Here is a 7732-nt window from a genome sequence, read left to right as displayed (position 1 = left end):
TTTTGGGAGGGAGAAGAGAGACCCTTTGATTGGAAGAGCCAATCTCAGTAAGCTTTAATTCCAGGGCAGAAACTTTGAACTGTTCTCAGTGTCCTGAGGGAAGAAAAGATGACTTTTTTAAGGAGTAATGCTCACACCAGCCTGTTGAACTGAACAGGTGGGATGCTGTATTCTGCGCTTGACCTGTGTCAGGCTGGTTTACCCCCCCCCTTTCCTTCATTCCTAGCCCTTTAGTATCAAACTACACATTTTTTAGCTCTCTTCATTTATGAGGCAGCAACTTAAACGCTGGATTTTGCTCTTTTGGGGTCAGCTGTGAGTCTTCAACCTGAGATGATGCTAAGCACACTTTTTCGTCCTCAAGCACATTTTTAAAAAATGTTAAATGTGGTTTTAAGAATAAGCGTATGTTTCAATCAGCATGCCTTACGCTTTATTTATGCTACTGTCAGTACTTTTATGAGGCTGACTGAGGCAGCAGACTCTTAAGAAGGAATACGCTTGTCAAATGTTGAGACAAAATGTTTCAGTGCTGTAAAGCTGCCGTTTCCATCAAAATCTCTCAGACCGTCTTTGTTTTCAAAATACTATCACATGGCTCACGTCAAGCCATGGCTTCATGCATCATACCTGGGGACAGTTTTGCAAGCCCATCCGTTCGCTCCCCCTCATCATGTGAGACATGAAATGTGGCTTCTGAGCAGCGGAGAGGGTGGCTGTTTGCTAGGTGAGGCGTGGGTTTCTTGCAATTGACCATTTATGCAGATTCTGCAGAGCTGGACATAATATGAAATAATGATATTAGGTATGCACAATTCTTCCTGCTTCCCTCCCCCTCACTGTCCTCTGGAATTCCTTTTGCACAAGTATGCAAGGCAGCAATTCCCATTATATTCTTTACCCTTTAACATCTTTCTAACCAAATCATCACAAGGGGAGAGCCACTTTGGGGTATTGGTTAAAGGCACCAGGCTAGAAATCAGGAGACTGAATTCTAGTCCTGCCTTAGGCATGAGACCAGTTGGGTGACTGGGCCAGTCACTCTGTCTCAGCTTGGAAAGAAAGCAATGGCAATCCACTTCTGAGAACGTTGCCAAGAAAACTCCAGGCACAATTGTATAGTAACAGACTTTGACAAAGTTTCTTAGGCTTTGGCTATCTGGAGCACATTCCCCTCTCACTTGGGTTTCACCAGTAATAATGTAGGAAGGTGCTTCTTAACCTTGGCAATGCTAAGATGTGTGGACTTCAACTCCCAGAATTCCCCAGCCAGCGTGAACTATATTAGACTACAATGCCTATTAGCCATGTTGGATGGGGCTAATGGGACTCAAAAGTCCAAAAGATCTGGCGCAGACCTAGTTTCCTATTCCTGACCTACTGATAGGAACCACTTTTTAAGTTGGAAGTAGAATGAATAATAGTCTGATGTCCAATAAAAACATATCTGCAGCAGGAAAGTATCACTCTTCTTCAACCTGGTACAAAATGTTATTTGGTGTGCTAAAATCTTGCATTGTTTATCCACACTTCAGTGGTGCCATGTTGGTTAATTGCTGCACCTTTCTGTGCCAGGTTGGGGTAGTGTATGTAAAGTAATATTGGCAGGGAAAATGAGAAGAGTACATACCATTCAGATTTTTATGGATAAGGCCAACAAAAGGAGAGGGGAAAAAAGGATGTAGAGGGGAGTGTTCTTCAGCTGCCAGTAATTCAAAGGCTCTTCACAGCATCCCGATAAGCAGATATGAAACCCAGGCCTCCCAAACCTCTTGAAAGATTTCAGCATCTCAGGTTTCAAGGCCAGGGATTGATGGAAACCTGAATGTCTGCCCTACGCTCCAGCCATCCTTCTGCAATAGAGGCTCTTTAGCTAATCTGCCAGAATCTGGCAGTGCTGCTTGTCAGAGCGCCTGCCCCAACCACAGGCTATAAAAGGTGAAGGGGCAGCTTGAGAATGCCTTTATAGCCTATTGTACTCATGCAAATTTTCATTCACAAGACTGCCTTTTAGTGTTTTGCCTCATAAGCAAACTATTTAGAGCCGTTTCTTTCTTTTTTTGTTTTTCCAGCATGTGTTTATAAGCCCATATGGACCTGCTGGGGATCCAGCTGGAAGATTGGCCTTGTCTGCTGGATGGCTCCTGGCACATTCCTTCACACATTATCTCACTGGGAAGGCTTTGGAATAAGGCAGGATTTAAAAAAAAAAAAAAGATGGGAGGGGGAGGTCACTGCCAAGGATTGGATTAAACTGCTCCCGTAATTTATATAGGATGCTGATTTTAGGGATTAAAGCGGTGTTCATCCTACTTTTCTCCGAGGAGGTCAAGGCTGCAGCCACTGTTTTTCGAGTCCAGTCACACTTTATATTAAATGTGTGATTACTTCCAGTACATTGGGGTATCCTTTTAAAATAGAACCAGTGGCAAAGAAAAAAAAAATCAGGATCAAAGGCATTTACATTATATTGCAATTTAAGAACATCTATCTATCTATCTATCTATCTATCTATCTATCTATCTATCTATCTATCTATCTATCTATCTATCTATGTGTATGTATGTATGTATGTACATCCTCACTCATTCTTTTCTCCCCTTTTTGGGGTGTAATATAGTTCCTTTTTTGAGATGTAAATTGTTAAGTGGCTAGCTAGCTTTTACATGCATAGACAGAAATTTGGTTTTACAAATTAAATGGATATTTAAGGAAATAACTGAAAATCTATGTATTTTAAAACAATAACTCCTTTAAAAATAATATATTTAAACGCATTGTTGCGAACTCTATAACATTTTTGTTTTAGAGTTTTTTTTTTTTAATTAGCCCTAAGTATGAGAAAAGTATGTCTTAACTTTGTTAGCTCAGAGTAAAACAAAATAAATGTAGCAGACAGGCTGGCAAGCTATGTTAAATAAAGAATCTTAACATATTTCAAGGAAATTATTTTCTAAGTTATATAGTCAAGAGACTATTTTGGAGAATTAAAGCTTTAACACTATTTCAAGAATCAGAAAACACTGTGGAAGAAAACAAAGTTTAGAAATAAATTTGCAAGAAAAATAAAATCCCTTTAATACATACATCGGTCTGATTATTTAAAAGGTTACCTCACTATGCTCCTGAGTTTTTTGTCATGCAACAGATAAAGCAAGCAAAAATATCAACTAGCCTGGCTCTCAAACCATTTTCAAGTAAAATCTGAGTAAATTCCTCTTCCTCCTAATTACTACTATCAAGATCATTTTAAGGGCATAGGAAGTCACTTGAAATGTAATCCTGGACCAGCCAGTCACCCACATGAGCACCCAGGAGCTGGAACTGCATCCATATGACGTGCATTTTAGATTTTCTAAATAGATAATCCTATAAACATTACATAAAGACTGGTGCACGGATGGATGACCACCAGAAAATTCCCAGGCGGTAAGAGAATGGAAAGTTAAAAAAAAATCCAGGTGGCGGCAATGGCAGTTTCTGTATCAAGCTCAGGAAACTGCTTGGATATGTCCATGTTAAGTCACCAGGCACTGAGCATCACTTGAAGGTGACTTTATTTTACTTTTCTTATGACCAGCTGGGAATAAAACAGTTCAGTAGCATGATGGAATAGCTTCTGGCTAGGCAACGGTTCAGGAAAGCCCAAAACAGCTGGTTTCTCACAGAAGCAATATGGATGGATGCCAGCATGATGTCAAACAGGCTTGTGAAATGCATATTTTATATATATATATATATATATATATATATATATATATATATATTTCACTGTTGGTGAAATCTGTGGCCTTAACAAACTGTGATCAAATTCCAGAAATGGCTACTTTTACTTTGCATTAATTGCAATAGAAAATTTAAATAATTACAATTCTCATACCAAATCAAATCTGGTTGGATTATATTCTCCTTGTATACTATAATGCTTTCTTTTTAAAAAAGTTTTATTATATGTTGCTCTTACATGGGATCCCCCCACAGCTCCTATCAGAGAGACTTGAGTCCCACAGATTCTTATCTAAGGGTGAAATCAAGTTCATTTCTGCTTATTTGAGCAATTCTCAAATAAGCAGGTCCTCTCACCCACTTACTACATCTCATTAATACATCTCCCTTAAGAGAAGCGATCCATATTTTGCTGGCGTGTGCGCGAGCCAAGGAGCGCAGCAGTCAACGGAGGGTGTGGGCCAACCAGCAAGGAGGCCACTGATAGGCTGCCACCCCACCCCTTGGCCCTGCCCTTTGCCCCAGGAGCTTGGGTGTGGCTTGGGCCTGGCAGTCTGCTGCCCGCCCATCCACTTGCAGGCTATATACAGTAAAAACAGGTGGCAGGCCGCATTTGGCCCACTGGACGTAGCTTGCTGTCTCCTGATCTACATCAACATTGGGCAGCCCTGTTTGCACTAGCTGGAATCTCTGAACAATTTTCAAATAATTTGACCTCTCGTGCTCTGATGGTCCTTTGTTTCTCTAAAGCAGTGTTTCTCAACCTTGGCAAGTTAACATTTATTATTAGAGCAGTCAACAACACAGGCGAAGAAAATGGAAATGCAAGAAAACCATTCCTCCCCCCATAAGTCAATTCTCTAAGGGGAAAATATCACCGACAGTCAAAAGGAAGTCAGAGGTAGGTCCTAGGTTGTAGACGACCACTACGCAGTCCATTAACGTCCAGTCTTTGTGCCTCTCGTGTTCAGGTTGTAGCATTTGAGCAAACCGTTGACGTTAAGTAAACAAAAGTCCATAATGTCCCCACGGCTCAAACCCACACCACAGAGGCCGCAGCCAGATGGATCGTAGAAGAGTCCACCATCGGAGATGATGATGCGCAGGTGTTTAATCACGGCAGGAGTAGCAGCCCACTGTAGAATCTCGGTGACACAATCTGGACATCCGTACTTGATGATCTTAAAGTCCCAGGCCTCCTTCGGTCTGTATCCGGACACTATGGAGACATCTAGGATCCATAACTGATGTCTCCACAACCAGGTCGGGCTCAATAAAAGACATACCTGATGGTATGATGGGTTCTACCCAGGTATCCCAACATTTGCACAGCATTTGTTCTAAGTGCTGGATGACCTGGTTGTGGCATGTACATCTCACATCTTGGGTGAGTTCAGAGACTTGTAGGATATTGTTTAAATTTTCTGGAGCCTTACAAGCGCCTTTGCAGTGCTTGTCTGTCACTTGGTGAGAAAGACCCTGCGCACTTCTCAATTTTGTGGAAAGCAACCCGGCTCTCAGTTGGATCCCACGCAGAAACAGGTGGAGAAACACCCAAGAGAGGTGTGACAACCAATCATGGCTAGCTGGATCAATGTCAGGAAAACCTAGCTCCTGGCCACTGACAGATTGTGTCAACAGGTTCTTCCCCTCAGTCTGCCCTTCTGATTTATTGGTAACTGCCAGTGAGTTGATCTTGCACGGCCAGCCGATCCGCTTCCCCAACACGACGGTGTCTTGTCGCTTGATGGTGTTGAACACTGTGCTGGATTTGGAAGTGATTTTCGCAAGCCGGGCTTTCTGCAGAAGTGGGATAGTTGTTGAGAAGCAGGGGATCCCAATGGTGCCATCTTTGATCTTGGCCTGGAAGTAGCCCAGAGGGGTATCTCCCTATGGATCCCCCTGTTCCTATCAGGGGAGATTTCATGTCAGCAGCAATTTGGCCAGCCTCTTGGAGGCATTAAAATAACCAACAGCAAACTGATCAGCAATGCTCATTGAGAAAGAACTTTTCCTATTTTTAAAACCACAGTGCGGCACCGTTTTCCGTATCATACTGCCAAAGTTTTCTTTTCCACCCACTAGGATTAAAAGACTGGACTCTTCCCACCTCTTCCCCTCATGTCTAACCTGAATGTTTTGGAAAAATAGTGGCTGAGAACTTAAGACCCTGTTTAAGACTTTTTCTTTTCCAGCATTTTAGTCTTAGTCCTAGAGATGACCAATCCTTTCTACAGCATCAACCGACCACACTGTTTGAGACTGAATCTTCTTATATTCCTGGACTTTTCTGGAATTAAGTCAACCATTATGGCTGCAACCTTTAGTACACTTAAGAGGCACACTAATCAACGTAATAAATATCAGCTCAGGTTAATTTGTAAAATTGATTCTAATACTCAAGAATTAGGATATGATAGCCAGCTGTTTAGGGCTGGTGGGCACAACGTGGAACGTGATGGCATGTCTTCAGCACATTCACAAAATGGCTTCCATGGGGGAGAAGACTTGCCCAGAAGTGCCTTAATTGGCAGGGTCAGTTACAAAACAATCAGAAAGCATATCAGTGAGCTTGCTGCCTACAAATGTCTTTTGCACACACCCTAGTAGTAAGGATATTTTGTGAGGGAGACGTCATGAAATGCAATACAGTACTTCTACAATAAATAAATTTGCATGGTGAATGACAGCAGTTGCTAATCTCAGCAAGCTGAACATAGGCTATCTTTTTATATCCCCCCAAAACAGCTAGCTCCCCACATTAATTCAGCAATTTCCTTAAGTCACTGTATTATTATTTGATGGATTCTTGAACTATGTGTTACTTTCTGTTTTTTTTCTGAGACCCACTGGGTTTAAGAATAGAGCAAAATTACACTTGCAGGATTCAACTCTCTGCCATGTACCTCTTCAAAACTCAAACATTTTAAGAGGTGAAAGATTTCTGGGAAAGAAAAAGGGCATCTGGGTATTAATTACATTTACATCTGCCAACAATACTTTTCAGAGCAGAGTGTTTCTTCTCTTGGGATCAGAAAGCTCAACACAGAGAAGTCAGATGAGAACAGTTCTGATCCATCACTTTTGGAGATGAAATTGCAATTCTCCGAAATCCGTGTTCTGTGTTTCAGCATGAGGCTCTACTGCCCTTCTTTTACAGGGCAATGCACTTTATAACAAAAAAGCGAGAAATAGGCTTGAAGAGAATTCCACATTTAGTCCTCCTATGTTTTGAAAAGCTTGCTGCTCTGGCTTTTCCTGGAGAAAAATAAAAGGATTGTAAGAATTGGTTATGTGCTTGCTCCTTTAAGGAACATGAAGCTCTGATTCTGGCAGAGAACAATGGCTCAGTTCTCTCCAAATTCAGTGATCTAATGCCAGTCCGCAGTAGCATAAAGCTATAACCCGCCAAGCCAAACAATTTATTATCAGCCAGGCACCACGGTTTGCAAAGAGGTCTTTTCTTCCCTTTCTTTCCTGCCGAGGTGTCCAAAGCACAGCCCCACATGGCTTCTAGGCTACAAAACGCATAATTCTCCCAAGGTGACTATATCCTGACTATTTCCAACCTCAGGCTGTGGTTCTGCTCAGAAGGCATGCTAAGCCATAATTAATTTAATTCAAAATTCACTTAAGTGGATCTCCACAACATGCTAGACTAGCATGTGGTTGGTTCATCTGCAGTTCAATAGATTGTGCAAGCTCAGAAAAAGGTTTACTTAGATTTCCTTGATCAGCAACAGGGCATCCCAACCTTGTGGGGATGGCCAGAAAGGGACAAGGAACCTTCATCATATACTAGGTATCATTGCGTCCTGGATCCACCTAAGTATCTTCTCTCTACTTAAGAGCTCTATCCTGGAATACTACTGGCATTTGCTCTCACCTGCCATTCCCACCTTGTAATCTTTTAACTACCCACAATCCTGAAAGTGCTCGGTCATAAACACACCAACTGCCTTTTGTAAGCTGCCTTAACCGAAAGCTACGCCTCTTCCTCGCCCTC

Source organism: Python bivittatus, unplaced genomic scaffold, assembly GCF_059951505.1.
Source record: "Python bivittatus isolate LINGU-HERP-01145 unplaced genomic scaffold, Pbiv_v1 ctg000850_np1212, whole genome shotgun sequence".
Taxonomy (NCBI): Eukaryota; Metazoa; Chordata; class Lepidosauria; order Squamata; family Pythonidae; genus Python; species Python bivittatus.
This window is presented reverse-complemented; position numbering follows the sequence as displayed.